Source organism: Cryptotermes secundus, unplaced genomic scaffold (genome assembly GCF_002891405.2).
Source record: "Cryptotermes secundus unplaced genomic scaffold, Csec_1.0 scaffold321, whole genome shotgun sequence".
In the NCBI taxonomy this organism is placed as follows: Eukaryota; Metazoa; Arthropoda; class Insecta; order Blattodea; family Kalotermitidae; genus Cryptotermes; species Cryptotermes secundus.
In genome coordinates this window covers 262,003-277,326 of record NW_019721009.1, presented here as the reverse complement: position 1 = coordinate 277,326, position 15,324 = coordinate 262,003, and positions in this window count along the sequence as shown.

Sequence of the window (15,324 nt, the reverse complement as noted above, 5' to 3'; positions counted from 1 at the left end):
TCGGTAGGACTCCTTGGACGGGGGATCAGCCTGTCTCAAGGTCTTTGCATACACAGAGAACGGCACAAACACAGAATGAACGCACAGACATCTATGTCTCGAGTGGAATTCGAAAGTACATTCCCAATGTTCGAGAAGGTGAAGAGAGTTTAAGCCTTAGACCGCGCGGCCACCGTGATCGGCCTTGTTTATGCTTAGGTTCTGCGTTATTCTGTAATTGTTTTGTTGTGTGTAGGTAACGGCCTTAAAGACGGACGGACGAACGGAAGGACGGACAGATGGACGGATGGAAATATATATTAATATTTATCATGGGACACTTAAGGGGAACTGAGATATTTTGTTCATATACACAGACTGTACTTCAAAATACAATGACAACGTTAAATTCAGGAGGAATCATTTCCTGCCGACAACAAGAGCAGCGATTCTTTCCACCAGCAAGCGAGCTTCTCTGACTTTCCACTTTGCTGCCGACCTGCCTGCCACCTCGGGGAGAGACAGCCATGACACAAACTTGCCTGACACTGAAACTGGCACCTGCTGCAGGAGTCCTTTCGTTCTGCACTCAAGTATCACGTCGCTAGGCAGTCAGTCAGTCAGTCAGTCACGCTCGACCTACACTTCAGCTCGTGGGAGATTCCTCACTTGTCCCCAACGATTTCTGTCCTTAGCTACCGACATTCTTGTATTGCAGCCCGTAACGACTGTACTGTACAGTCTGTGCATCATGCAAGTTACACAGTTCCATTTCAAGCTCCCCAAACCTCTACACTTTTTCGGAATTATAAATCTGAAGCTATGAATATGACTATTGGCTTACTGTCACGTGTAGGAGTGGCTATAGACGGGGTTTTGGATAGGATGATTCGATTTATTGCACCTTATACATTCACACACTAGGAACTGCAGGCAATACAGAGCCAGCTCTATTCTGCGTACTCTACAGTTCACCATTACACAAGCACTAGGATTCTCAGACATTAATCGTATCCTGGCAACGGATTCACAACCGTCTAGCTGTAACTAACCACATATGAAGTCTTCTTTTCACAGTGTAATTAAGTTCTTGCCGTTTATTCTCAATCGATTTCGACTGCTAATCTCCAGAACTCGACCAAATTCTCAAAAACAACTCCTTCAATTGAACTTTTCTTCAATTGAATCCTCCTAATTTCTGACAGCAACTGATTCAAACGTCAACGTAAAAGTCACATTGCGACTGAAGGTCAGTCAATCTGTAAATCTTGGTGTCGAACCCCATCTGGGGCTCATGACCAGATATTTATTACTCTTTGATATTTCCGGTCTTGTTTATGTGGGGCGCCTTCTCTGACGTTAGGATGGGTCTGTCTTTTGTATATGCTGTTGGCCTTTCCAGAGCATTTTTCTCGGGTCCGAGTTCACTGGGACTCCCGACCATATTTCACTGTATCATATTTGAGACTTTCTTTTTCGTCGCCTTTTATGACTAACTTGGTCACGGTGGAGGTATCCGACCCCAACTCCACACCGAAATGATCCGAACGGCTTTCTTTGTCCCTTTATAAACCCTCGGAACGGACCACGCAAAATACACAGCCTCTATTTTGTTGAAAATACTTGTTTACTGATCCGTTGCCTAGCAATGGACGTCTTATTTGTGCGCGTACCTTTCCTTGGGAATATGTTTACCGAGTCGTTGCTTAGCAGTGGGTCTACAGAATGGAATAGGTATTCAACCACTGAATTTCTTCTAAATAATATATAAAAATTCAGCTCGTACTTCACAGGAAACTCGTTACGTCTTCTTTGCAAAGATCAACCCGTTATTAATGTGTAGGGAAACAATCTGCTTTTATTGCGAGAACCATAGAAAATAAAATAACACTGTGTGGGCAGAACTCAGAGCTTTAGTTTCCTAAATCAGGTGGTACATAGAGTGACCACTGGGATTTGAAGGTTTTTCTGCGCCGTATGTGAGTTATCTTGGGGGCATTTTGAACCAATTGTCGGAGCGCTAGCGTAGTGGTTGAGGTGCTACGCTAAAAGCTGGAAGGTCGCGGGTTCAAATCACGATGAGGTCATTGGATTTTTTCAGGCCCTGGGGTTTACTCAGCTTCTAACAGAAATGAGTACCAGGAATTAATCAAATAATTTTCCTGAGGTGTAAAGCGCGGCCGGCACGTAAGGCTGACAACCTTACCACCATCTATGAGCCGATTTTCTAGATAATGTGGGACCCTCAACGTCTCACAACCATATGAGCCTTCACGGCCTGGTACAGGGATGGCTTTACTTCTACTTTTTACTTTTTACTTACTATCGGATTTATACAAAATTTGTCACATCACTAAAGAAGTTGTTCTAAGGGACATTTTAATTCCAATTGAATTCTATGGAACTATATCTTTCCTACATTACAAAATGTAAAGCTGCCCTTATGCAGCAACACGGCATGAAGACACATGGAAAGATTGGAGGGCGGGGGTGTAATTACTCCATTCTTGACCTTGGCATAGATGGAGGTGAGTGGTCGGCTTCACGTCCCGTCACTGGATAGGTGGCTGGTTTGGATCCAAAGGCTGTCTTCACGAGGTGTAGTAGAGACTAATCCCTTGCCCCTGCAGGCGATCGAACCCCGACCATCGAGCCTCTAGTCCCTTTTCTTTACCGACTCTGCTATAACCTTTAAAGTAGTATTCAGAGGAAAAATATATGGGTTACTTTTTCTTACATATATTTTCACTCTTCTTACAATATTGTTATACTTCTAAATAATTATGCTATTATTTTATGATTCGTTTTGTGGTTCATGCGTTTTACGACGCAATCACAGAGCTCCAGTATTCGGATCGCCGATGAACGACTAATTGGAGAAGTTTTTGATAGAAACCGCAAGGATCTAAGCAAGGGTCTACCCCGTCTTTTGCCTAGAAGGACTGAGTAAAAGCACTACAAATCTCACGACAAATGGTGTCCTGCCCGGGATTCGGACGGAACATCTCCGAAATATATCTAGATCTTTACTACTAGACAATCATGACAATTCTTAGCTAAATTATTTTGTTTTCATTTTCTCTTTGGTGATACCTGGGATTTTCACTTGGTACATTATGTAGACGGAATGAATACAGACACCTAAATTTGAATATACAGTGGTTCAATTGCAACTGGAATTAATTTTACTCTTAGTTTTGGAATTTAGAAATGCACTACATAAATGTCATTCGAACCTGTAGATACACGCGTAATAGACTTGTCAGATGTAATTCATGTAAACAAGAAAGAACGAAATTTGGGGGATGCCTCCTACCTTTCATTTTGGAATCTTGTGTCTACCTGATATATTTCTAAAACCTAAAGATCAGAAAACATAAAATGTTTATTATAATTGTTTCGTATGGAGGTTGAACGGGGGTGACATCCTGAAGGAAAACAAATATAGAGGNAGGCGATACGTTCCTCCGAAACTTCGGTTAACACCACATATACCAAATCCCAGAAGACTGCTTTCTTCATAGACACCGCCGTGAAAGCCTCAAATCTTACAAATATAGAGGGGTTTTGACAACAGCATGATGATGGTGATAAGATCCGGATAATTATGGTGGCGGGAGCGTAATCTCCTGATTACAATTACAATTACCAATGAGAAACACGTCAAAATGTACGGGCCAGACAAAATGCAGTCCCTGTTCCTCCAGGTTTGGGGTTGAGCGTTGGGCTTAATTACCTCACGACGAACAGTCTAGTTTTACGAGATCATGAAGGAGGTCAAGACACACAAAGGGCTGCAGCGTAAGTGAAGAAGGAGAAAGAAGGTTGTAAAGCAAGAATTCTTAAATGATTCAAATTAAGGAAGTTTACAATTTATACTCTAACATATAATTTTAGAGTAATCAAATCATGGAGGCTAGGAGAGGCAGTACATGTCGAACGCATGGTTGGAAAGCCAGAAGATAAATGTCCATTTAGGACACCCACGTGAAGATGAGGTTATAATATAGAATCAGATCTTAGAGAAGTTTCACTGAGGGTTTTAATTGCGTTCATTTGCCTCAGTGGCAAGTTTTTGTGGAAGCCGGATAGAACCTTTGTGTTCAAGGTGTGGGGGGAGGAGACTTAGCTGAAATAAATTCAAAATTAGCTCAACATGCCTAAGAAGAAGGTCATTTGGAAACTGAAAGTAGTAGCAGGTATAGAAAACACAAGGAATATGCCCATATGACATGCTTAACCAATCCAACCAGACAAGCCAGTTTGGATATTTGCATTATCTGGATCGTCTCATAGGCAATTAGGTTTTAGTCTCAAGTGTTCAGATTTTACTCCACAGATAGCTCTAGCGGTTGACATTATATGTCTTCAGAGAATTTTCCATTTTCACTACACATTGCTACTCATACACTTAGCTTTATTGGCTAGGTTTATATCATAAATTTCTGCCTCATTTTTTATCCTAGTTCCACACATGTGCGTGCATTATCACAATTTTTATTGCATATTTTCTTGTTATCTCCCACGTAATTAGCCTGGATTCAGATAATTAAATAGCTGTAGTGAATCTGTGAGGGTTTGTCCAGCGACTGAGGTTAGTTCTTTCTAAGGTATCTAACAGAGTAGGTGTCTTGACTCCCTCATCGGAGGACGGAAACAGATCCAGTTTCCAAAATATTGCGTATTCTGATTTGTAAAATACCCGACAATGGCCAAAGTCCAAACCCCCAGTAATTCTGAGTATTAGCTGAAAGACTTTTGGATATTTGAGAGATTCTCTGTTTTCAGAAGTCGGTCATAATACGGCTTCATTAACCATCAACTAGCATGTCAGAGGTGAAGATGTTTCCCACAACTCGCTTTTACATCTGCATGTATGTAGCGTATTGTAAACACTGAAATTAATGCGCGTAAAGAGGAGTTTGGTATCACATAAATATAATTAGTAGACAGAGACGTGCAACCGTTTTCTTATGAACAATGGGTCTGTGTTTCTATAGGGAATGGGGGAGGTGAGAGGTGGGTTGCTCCTCCGCCCACGAAAATATGGCCTTGGTTGTCTTCCACACTTGGCTACACCTGCCGGAACACGGTAGAACAATGCAGTGGAATTTGGAGCACGACTTACAAGTTCCAATTTCGCTTGACCAGCATCCATCCCCCTGAAGCCAAAACAATGAAACCGAAGCAATAGGTCAGAGCACTTCCCCGGTAAAGAGATATGCTGATGCAGCGTTCTTTCGGAAACATTTTCAGTTATGGATATGCATTGTGCTGATATGGGCATTTCATGGGACGAGGAAACAAAGAATAACGGAAATTCTCGCCCAGTTGAACAGCGAAACAACGTAAATGTAGGACTTGATAATTAAAAATTAACAAACTGACCATACGCTAGAGTTCAATACCTTCTCTGGGCAGGACATTCTTGCGAACTGTTCAAGATATTCCCTCTCTGATTTTAAGGGATCTAGAAGGGAATCATTTGTCCACAAATGCCATACATTTTGTCTTGAGGTTCCTCAGTTATGTTGCACCCACTCCCCCATACACCCAGAAACAGTAGTGTTTAATTAGTTAAGCACAGGGACAACTTTGCCTACTTCCTCAGTTGTGATCACAATCCATGGAGGATGAAATTGTAGGGCAAGTAGCACGAATTGGGGAGAAAAGGAATGTGTATAGGATATTGGTGGAAAAGCCATAAGGAAAGAGACCACTAGGAAGACCAAGACGTATATGGTGGAAAATATAGAAATAGATCTTAGAAGAGGGGTTGGGATGGTATGGACTGGATCCATCTGGCTCAGGATAGGGACTATTAGGGGCCTCTTGTGAACACAGTGATGAACCTTCGGGTTCCATAAAAAGTTGGGAAGTTCTTGAGTAGCTGCACATCTGGCGACTTCTGAAGAAGAGGTCAGCTCCATAAAGTTAGTTTATGTTCACAGTTTTTCAGCCTATGCATCTAAAGTTATTTGCCTTTCTCCAGATGTGATTCTAAACTCATCTGTTCCTGTGATATTTCCTAACTAAAACTTTATATTCATACACTGTTTCCCCATGAGTGATGCATATTCAGCTGTATCAGTTTTAAGACTGTCACAAGATTTCAGTAGTAATGTGGATACTGTTCTTATGTAAATGTTGGCTGTGTTGCAAAGAATTCGATGCTTGGTTCACCCTCCCGTTTACCAGGGACCATTTTTCAAAATTAGTTCATGTCCCTATTCTGAAAATGGGAACAGCAATTTCCTTCCGAACCATTGGCGAAACATAGAGCAGACCCACGTGACACGACCACTCAGAACCAAGATAAATATCAATATTAGATAAAATCTGAAAATTTTCGACCTCCTCGTTATGAAAATTTCTAAAATCTCTTGTTACTTTCCCCTTTTTAGGTTGCATATTCTCCTCAACATCTCAGATGCACCCGTCTCCCAGGGCTGTATACAGGTTAATTATGGTTTGAACTACAACTTAAATGGGGCAAGTGGTAGCGTAGTTAGTTGAGGCACTGTGCTACAAGACGGAAGGTAGCAGGTTCTATTCCCAGTGAAGTCACTGGAATTTTCAAATTACCTAATACTTTCAGCTGCACTATGGCCATGGGATCGACTCAGCCTCTAATAAAAATAGATTATAGCAGAAGTGCTATTAGTAAAGCATTAGAGTCTTTTTTGTCAAGCTCGGATTTGAAGATTCCACGGTTTTGCACCTGTAGCCAGTTTTTATACTTGGGGTGATATACTTCAGTTCTGATGTTTTTAAAATTGTGTACATTAGGAAAAATCTATGACTTCCACAAAAGGGGATCAGCTTTCGCTGGAGACTGAGCTGTAATGGCATCCAAATCAGTTCCACGGCTTCTGGACTACTCTGGAATTGTTTTTCTTGTGATGTTCTCCTCCATACTTATACCTAATATTGTAAAGCAGTTCCTCTTTTAATGAATGACATGCAATTTACTGTTGACTAGATTTCAAATAGTGGCATTACTTCACATAGCCTATAATCTCCAGCAAGGACAAACAACCGAGTTGTTCTTTAGGAATATAATCCTTGAGGCTGGCGACGTTTGGATATGAACACGAGTGTCACGTTGCGGTTATCTGCCCGCGATGAGTGTCTCCATTCACATAAGTGACAGCGTGTTAAATCGGACTGTAGACGTGTCTCGCTGTGAGGCAGAGGCTGCGGACCACCAAGCAGCAGGCCACACTCAACCAGTCACACAGCGAACGCGCGAAAAAAATATTTCAGTAGCACGAATTTTCAATTAACCGGGTATTTTTTTTATTCCTGAAAGAAATGCAATATCCGTTTAGTACGTCTGAAATTCTTGTGAATCAGACTAATACGTGAGTGAAAACGGAGCAGTGTCAAACGTTGAGAACTAAACGAAATCGCAAAAAGAAAAAAAAAATAACATTCTCATGTAAAAATGGAAAACATCATAAAGTATGTGACAGCCTCGTGAGGTTTACTTCCTTTTGTTGAATGTCAGAGGAGAACAGGAATCTGATAACTGATCCACAAACGGGCAAGTACAGAGTTGCCATGAACTGTCACTGCCTTACACAACTTCATAAGAAACTGTACCACAGCACAGGCGGTTAGTAACCGACTGTCCACCTCGGCGGTCCGAGTTCGAGTCAAGTTATGTGGGATTTGTGGTGGTCGAAGTAGCATTGGGTTAGGTTTCCTCCGAGTACTTCGGTTTCCCCTGCCAATTCTCATTCCCCAAATGCTCCATATCCATCTATCATCCTGGGCTCTTACAATAGGCCAAATATTTGCCGACGTACTAAGTAGACTCAGCCTCACCCTAACCTAAGAAACTACACAGTATGATGTTGCATATCTTAATTATATTTCTTTTTTCTTCTGATTGGTTTGTCTGTTTGCCATAGTATCCATACCGACACCGAGGTAGACTCATCTTCAGGCTGCTTTATTCCCGGAGAAAGAAACCCAGTAATTCTTTGTATAACCTGTGCCGAGGGCTCTTTCCTCGAGAGTGAAACGGCGGGACGAGAAACTCACCAATCACATTTCACCCAGCAACGAGGTTATCCACGAGTGGAGCTATGTTTCCTCATCCACACACGTCTTCACAACTTAGTGCTTAATTAAGTTCATGAGGTGTTTACCATTCTCTTCATAATCCGACAAAGTAACTTGAGATATTATTGTACAAGTTTTTGTTTCCCATTTGCATATATGTAAAAGCTAAAACTGTCTCTGTAAAAGGCTGTGGAGGCCCATAGGGTTGTGGGACATCGAGACTCCCACATTTTCTAGAAAATCGGCTTACAGATGGCGGTGAAGTCAGCCTTACGCCCCGGCAGCCCTTAACCGCCACGAAGAATCCTGGTACACATTTCTGTTAGAGGCTGAGTCGACCCCAGGGCCATATTGCGGCTCGAAGGATTAAGTCAACTGAAACATCCAGTGACCTCTTTGGGAATGAACTCCTCGACGTTCCGGCTTGTAGTACAGTGTCTCAACCAACTGCTCTACCGTGTACCCCGGCTTGCATATGAAGTAAATAGACAATGCTTAGAGGCCTACAGTGAATGCGAGGTGCATGGCACATGTAGTGAAAGCAATCTGTATATTGTAAGATTTGAGGCTTTCACGGCGGTGACTATGAAGAAAGCAGTCTTCTGCAGACTGCTTTACCGTTTCTCACGGTGTTGTCGCTTGCAGATTTCTTATACTTTTTCTTCTACCCTGAAGATGGGGGCGATACGTTCCTCCGAAACGTCTGTCAACACCACATATACACGGTGCCAAATCCCAGAAGACTGCTTTCTTCAATCTGTAAATTATTTCTGTATTAGAAAACCTTTATTTATTTGATGATTATGTTATTCTATATGTCGATTATGTAAGTTTCTGACTACAAACCTGTCACTGAGTGACTTGATGAATTAAACAACTATGTAACTAATAGCGGATTATTTTGAGGAATAATTACGAATGGTAAAGTCCATGCTGTGCCGGTCACGGTAGCCGAGCGGTCTAAGGCGTGCACTGTCTTCGTTAGCTCGGAAGCCGGGATCGTGGGTTCGAATCCCACTCAGGGCATGATGTTTGTGTGCGTTTTTCTGTGTTTGTGTATAGGTAGAGGTCTTGCGACGAGCTGATCACCGGCCCAAGGAGTCCTGCCGTATGTCTGAGATCTAGAAAAACCGAAGTGAACGGAGAAGTTCATGGAGGTAGGCCTAGGTCCACTGGGGCTGTAGTGCCAAGGAAAAAAGTCCATGCTGTAGGCGCATGAGCAGTCTCGTAACTTAGATTTAGCTTGCCATCTGAAATTAGCGTGAGATCCACAAAGAAGCTGGACGGCGAGCGAGGGTCTGTAGACAAACGACCACAATTTACCATCTAAATCCTACGACATTTAAAACATTTTTACCTGTCACGGTTTTTTTAATCACCCAACTCTGAGAAGAATAACAGAGGGAAGAGAAAATTGAAGTTTTTGTTCAAAACAAAATTTTTCTGAAACGGAAAACCGGGCCTAGAAAATTTGCACTGTTTTATCGCTATTTTTTAAATTAAAGAACCATTACGTAGAAAACAGTTTTTAAATCTATCAGTTAATTTTAAAGAAGTATATTTTGAACTTACATATAAACCTAACCGAATTTTCTCAAACTGGACATTCGTTTTTATACGAATAAAGGGATTATTGACATAGGATATAAGCTAGGAAAATTAGTTCTGAAAAGGGATTATGACTTAATATAAGGCCTGAGGCTTTTAAGGCAGTGAGGATGAAAATGTTGTTCTTCGGTGAATTATTGGGTTTTTAGAATTTTCCCAAAGTCCGGTATTCTAAAAACAAGTAAACACATCTTTTCGGAAACTGGATTTGTTTCCGTCCTCAGGTGATGGGGCGAGACACCTACTCTGTTGCATCCAGTGATAGAGGTCAGCTCTTTCTAAGGGACTCAACACAGTAGGTGTCACCTCCTATCACCTGAGGATGGAAACAGATTCAGTTTCCGAAACGTCGTATTTTCTGGTTTCTCGAATACCGGACGATGGACAAAGTCCAAAATCTCAGTAATTATGATTATTTCACACCATCGTCAGAGCCCTTTAGGATCTGCTCTTCTTGTTTATGGACATTTGTAGACTTGCAGATTTATATTAACGTTATTAGCGTTGACTCCATTATCAGGATAGAAGCGAAAGCTAGGAGAATATGCAATATTATGTTGTTCTAGAGTCAGCTGATCAAGTGTCATGGTCTTGTGAACAAGATAATTAACGTTCGGGTTATACAAAATCCTTAAAATTTCTTGAGTTAGAAACCGTTGGCTTCTCAAGAGAAACTCCGGTTCCATGCACTTAGGTTGTTAGTTAGTTATTTAGTTATTCAAAAAAAAAGAACTCAGTAGCCTGTAGTCCGAAAGCGAAATATACCGACCAAGCAACCTCCCTTTGTCGGTGAAGTTAGTGCTAACTTTAGCGGATAGGGGGTGTCACGTGGTCAGCGCAACGGATCCCCACTGCAGTTAATCTCGCTTCTCTAGACCGGAGCCGCTATTTACTTCAAATAGCTTCTCAATTATCCTCAAGAGGCTGAGTGGGCCCCGTTCCAGACCTAGTACTTCTCAGAAAATCTCGTAACGCCGGGAATCGAACCCGGAACCTTTGGATCTGTAGCGAGGAACTTTGACCGCAAGTTAGTTATTCAAAAATAGAAGTAATTCCGTAGGAACTAGTAGACCACACTCATGAATTAAATCATATTATCACATGATAGGGTGATTATATATAGGGCTTGTATTGGTAATTGAATTTATTGATCACTTACAGAACGTAACTACAAATAACTATAGCTCTATCCACACACACTATGCAGTTCACTACAGCACACACTAGGTCTTCTCACTCTGCTGTGTCTTCATCAGTCGTTGCCTGGTGAGGGATCTCAACAGTGTTCTCTGCTTCCTTGTTGACGTTCTTACCTGCTGGAGACTGCCTTACAATTAACTCACTGCTTCAACTGTCCTGCTTATAACATCTCGACGCTTACCGCACAGAAAACACCGTTTCTCTGTTGCTGTATCCAGTTATTGCGTGCGCAGCCATCGGCTCGAACAGCGCAGAAAATACAATTCCTTTGTTGCTGTTTACGGTACGTTTCGCGGTCGTTACTTAATAACGGTCTCTATGTCACAATATTTAGAGTCGGTTTAGTAACTGGCTATGTATTAGACTGCCTAGGGATCGGTGTTTGAGTCCCGTTGTTTCTCCGTCCAGACCGTTTCTGGGGCTCACCCAGGCTCCTATACAGTGGATACTGAGGGCTCTTTCTCAGAGGGTAAAGCGGTTGGGGTGTGAAGCTGACCACTCACCTCCAATTAGTACTGAGGTCAAGAAAGCGAGGATCCGTTTATACACCCTCCCATACGCCTTCATGGCGTAGTCCTTAATTAGGTAAGCACAGGTATTACTTTTATCTATCCACACACATAGACATCAGTTAAATATACGTACAATTACAGCATAAATCAAGTCACAGTGCAAATTTTATGGTTTAGAAGCACTTCTTATTTAAACGTGTTACTGCATTCTTTAATGAAGTCAATTTTAGTAAATACTCTTCAGAGTCTTGCCACGGTGTGTTGGTCAGTTCGTTCCGTGCCATTGCACTTTTCTTGATATGTGAAGTGTTGTATCCATGTGAGATGGGTCCCTTGTTACTACGTCATGCAGCGTCCTCAGGTTCCGGATGGAGGAGACGGCCTCCAGTTATGGAAGCTAGCTAAGAATATTGTGACATGTAGACCCATTTACAGGTAACGTCAGAAATACGTGGGTGCAACAATAGAACCTGGTCACAAGAGGTGTTTTCTATGTCTTCCGCATATAACCATTACTAGGTAACGTGCCAATAAACAGGCATTCTTGACAAGAGAGAAGCGGTGTCTTCCATGGGGTCCGACCGAGGAATTATAAAACTGTACAGTCAGAATAATTGAAAGAGTACGGAAGGAGCACAATGAGTACAAGGGAGTACAGCGGATCTGAAAGTTGAGGATTCAGCTGTTGAGTGTTAATCGGCGGGCAACAGAAGTAGAAGAATCTTCATTTTTAATATTAGTTACCGGGAAACGTCTAATGAAGACATTGCAGAGGAATAGTCATTGTGGGGAGCAGTTACCAAGTAAGGACTAGTGAAAGTAGACTGAAAGGACTAAGTGTGGAGTGGTTTGTAGTGTGGAAATCAGAAAAAATGTTATAGTTATTTGTAGTTACGACCTGTAAGTGGTCAATAAATCTATTCACCAATCCAAACCCCGTCTGCAGTCATTAATACAGTGACAATATACTGAATAAGCAGTCGTGGAGAGCCGAAAAGTGTGGGTCTCCAGCTTGAGGGTTAGACGTGGGGCTAAAGCTCATCACCGCATGTTACGAAATGTTACACAGGGCCCCAGACATAGAGTGAATCCCTGGATAAAACGACCTAGAATACATGCCAGTACAGGGCTCTAGTGAACACGGGAAGGAACTTTTGGTTTCCATAAAATTTTGTAAAATTCTTGAGTAGCTGAGGGACTGGTGGATTCTGAAGAATGGCTAAACTCCCTGAAGCTAGTTAGTCAGTTAGTTAGTTATGTGAACTGTTGTTAGGTTTCCTAATTATGTTTATGAAATATTCAAATGATTAGGTAATTAGATGAATACCGCACATTTTAGAACAGGTTTCTTCTATACGATACACTTGATGACTCCCTAGAAAGTCAAAACATGTTCTCCGTAACGCAACACAAATTTTAAACAAAAGAAATCATTTGATAAATAATTAATGGTATTGTCTTTACCCACTGCATGCCTCGCGAATACACAGCGCAATTGTGATAATCTTTTCTCTCTCTCCTCTCGCTCCCACTTTGGAGAGCAGGGCTGGCTTCACAGTTTCATTGATCATTTTTACAGACGGTAGGACTCCTTGGACTGTTGGTCAGCTCGTCGCAAGGCCTCTAACTAAATACAGGACAACACAAACATAGAATAAAGGCATACACACCAAATATCCATGCCCTTAGTGGGATTCGAACCCACGAGCCCGCTTTCGAGCGAACGAAGAGAGTTCACGCATTAGACCGCGCGATCACCGTGATTAATTAATATATTTCCTTTCAGTTTACTTAACGACGCTGGCAACATTTGAAACTACATAGCGTCTAATGATTTATAAACTCCTTGGCATGTAGTCCTCAAGCGAACTATACCGACCGAGCGATCGCCGCTTGTCGGCGAAGTTATTGCCAACTTTAGCGGATAGAGGGTGTCGCGTGGTCACTGCAACGAATCCCCACAGCCATTAATCTCAGGTTTCTAGACCGGAGCCGCTACTAAATTATCCTCACGAGGCTGAGTGGACCATCTGACCATTAGACAATAGAGGCGGTCCGTCTAATGATTTATGACAGTTAATAATTAGAAAGAATGAGGAAGGAAACGGCCTTGCCTATTTGAAGGTACTATCTCAGAACAGTCATTGTAACGGCTAGGCTACGGGCTGGACGATCGATGAGTCAGGTTTCGATCCCCGGTAGAAAAGAAAGATTTTTATTTTCTCTGTAACGTTCACATCGGCTCTGGGGCCCATCCAGCCTACTATAGCAAGGATGCTGGAGGCTGTACACCCCCTGGTAATGTAGCCGGTAAGTGAAACTCCATATTATGCCGAGGTTAATGATAGTGGAGAAATACCTCCACTCCCTTATACATTTTCATCGAGCGATAAGGTACAAAAGGTAAAGTTGTCCCTTTGCTTAACTAATTAAGCATGACACAATGAAGACGTATGGCGGAATGGATGTCTATATCCATGTTTTCGTGACACTACTTGGAGGTGAGTGGTCAGCTTCACGCCCCGGCTTCTTTATCCCTAGAAAATATCCAACGGTACCCCTTAGATAGGAGGCTGGGTGTGCCCCAGAGCCGGTCTGGACGACGTGGAGAACAGAAAATTTTGAACCTACTGGGACTCGAACTCCGGTCGTCCAGCTCGTAGCCAGTCGCTATACCGACTGCGCTGTCCCAGCTACATTTTATATGTAGCGGTACTTAAGTAATTAAGCCCACGTATAACTTTGGCTTGATACCGGTATTGGCCTAGAGGTACTCAGGAATAACATGAACGTCAGAAAATTCGGAGTCCTACAGCCGAGATTCGAACCTGATATCTCCCGAATATAAATCGTAATGCTACGGTTTAAGCCATCTTGGTCAGTGCCAAGTATTCCGTTGAGACTAAGCGCTGCAGAGTGACTACAGGAGCCAGGCATTGCGACAACCGGCAGTTCATACCCGGGTGTAATATAGATGAGACGGCATCGACTGAAAGGAAGAAGAAGACAACAGCTTCACCGCAAACCACAGTCAAGGAATAAGGCGGCCAAATCTTATTAAACTGGTAGAGGTCCTCTTACCAATATTTCATGCCGACAAATTCCTGTGGTGAAGGTCTTTCTCTCTCTCCTCACAAGACCTTACAGCAAGCCACCCGCCTAGCATTGTCCTCCGCTACAGTGGCTACTCTCCCCGTCTGCAACGTCATGTAGTTCCTTGGTTTCCCGCAGTTTTACAACGCCTCTCGTCTCTCTTAGAGACACGTTCCATTCTTCATGAGCGCATTGAATGCCACTTCAAATTCTCTGCTTCCATCACAAAGAAAGGGAGCTGAAATATATTACGAAACTCGTCGCATGAAATAATAGCCGGTCACAGTAGCCGCGCGGTCTAAGGCGTGAACTGTCTTCGCTCGCTCGGATGCTGGGATCGTAGGTTCGAATCTCGGAGCACGGATATTTGATGTATATTTGCGTTTATTCTGTGTTGTGTTGTCCTGTGTTTAGGCAGAGGCCTTACGACGGGCAGATCACTCGTCCAAGAAGTCCTACTGTCTGAGAAAAAATGATTACGGAACTGAATAAGAGACCTAGGCTCTGAATGGGCTGAAAGAGCCATAGAAAAATAATGAAATACTAGCTGTGACGTAACGGATATATGGCCAATTACACTGCGTAATCAGCAGCAGAAAACTAGAGTCACCCTTATGTTCATGTACTTCCACAAGAATTTTAACTACTTCTAAATTATTTTTCTTTTCCTTGGCACTACAGCTCCAGTGGGCCTAGGCCTACCTCCATGAACTTCTCCGTTCACTTCGGTTTTTCTAGATCTTACACATTCGGTAGGACTCCCTGGGCGGGTGATCAGCTCGTCGCAAGGCCTCTACCTGTACACAAACACAGAAAGACGCACACCCACAAACTAAACATCCATGCCCTGAGTGGGATTCGA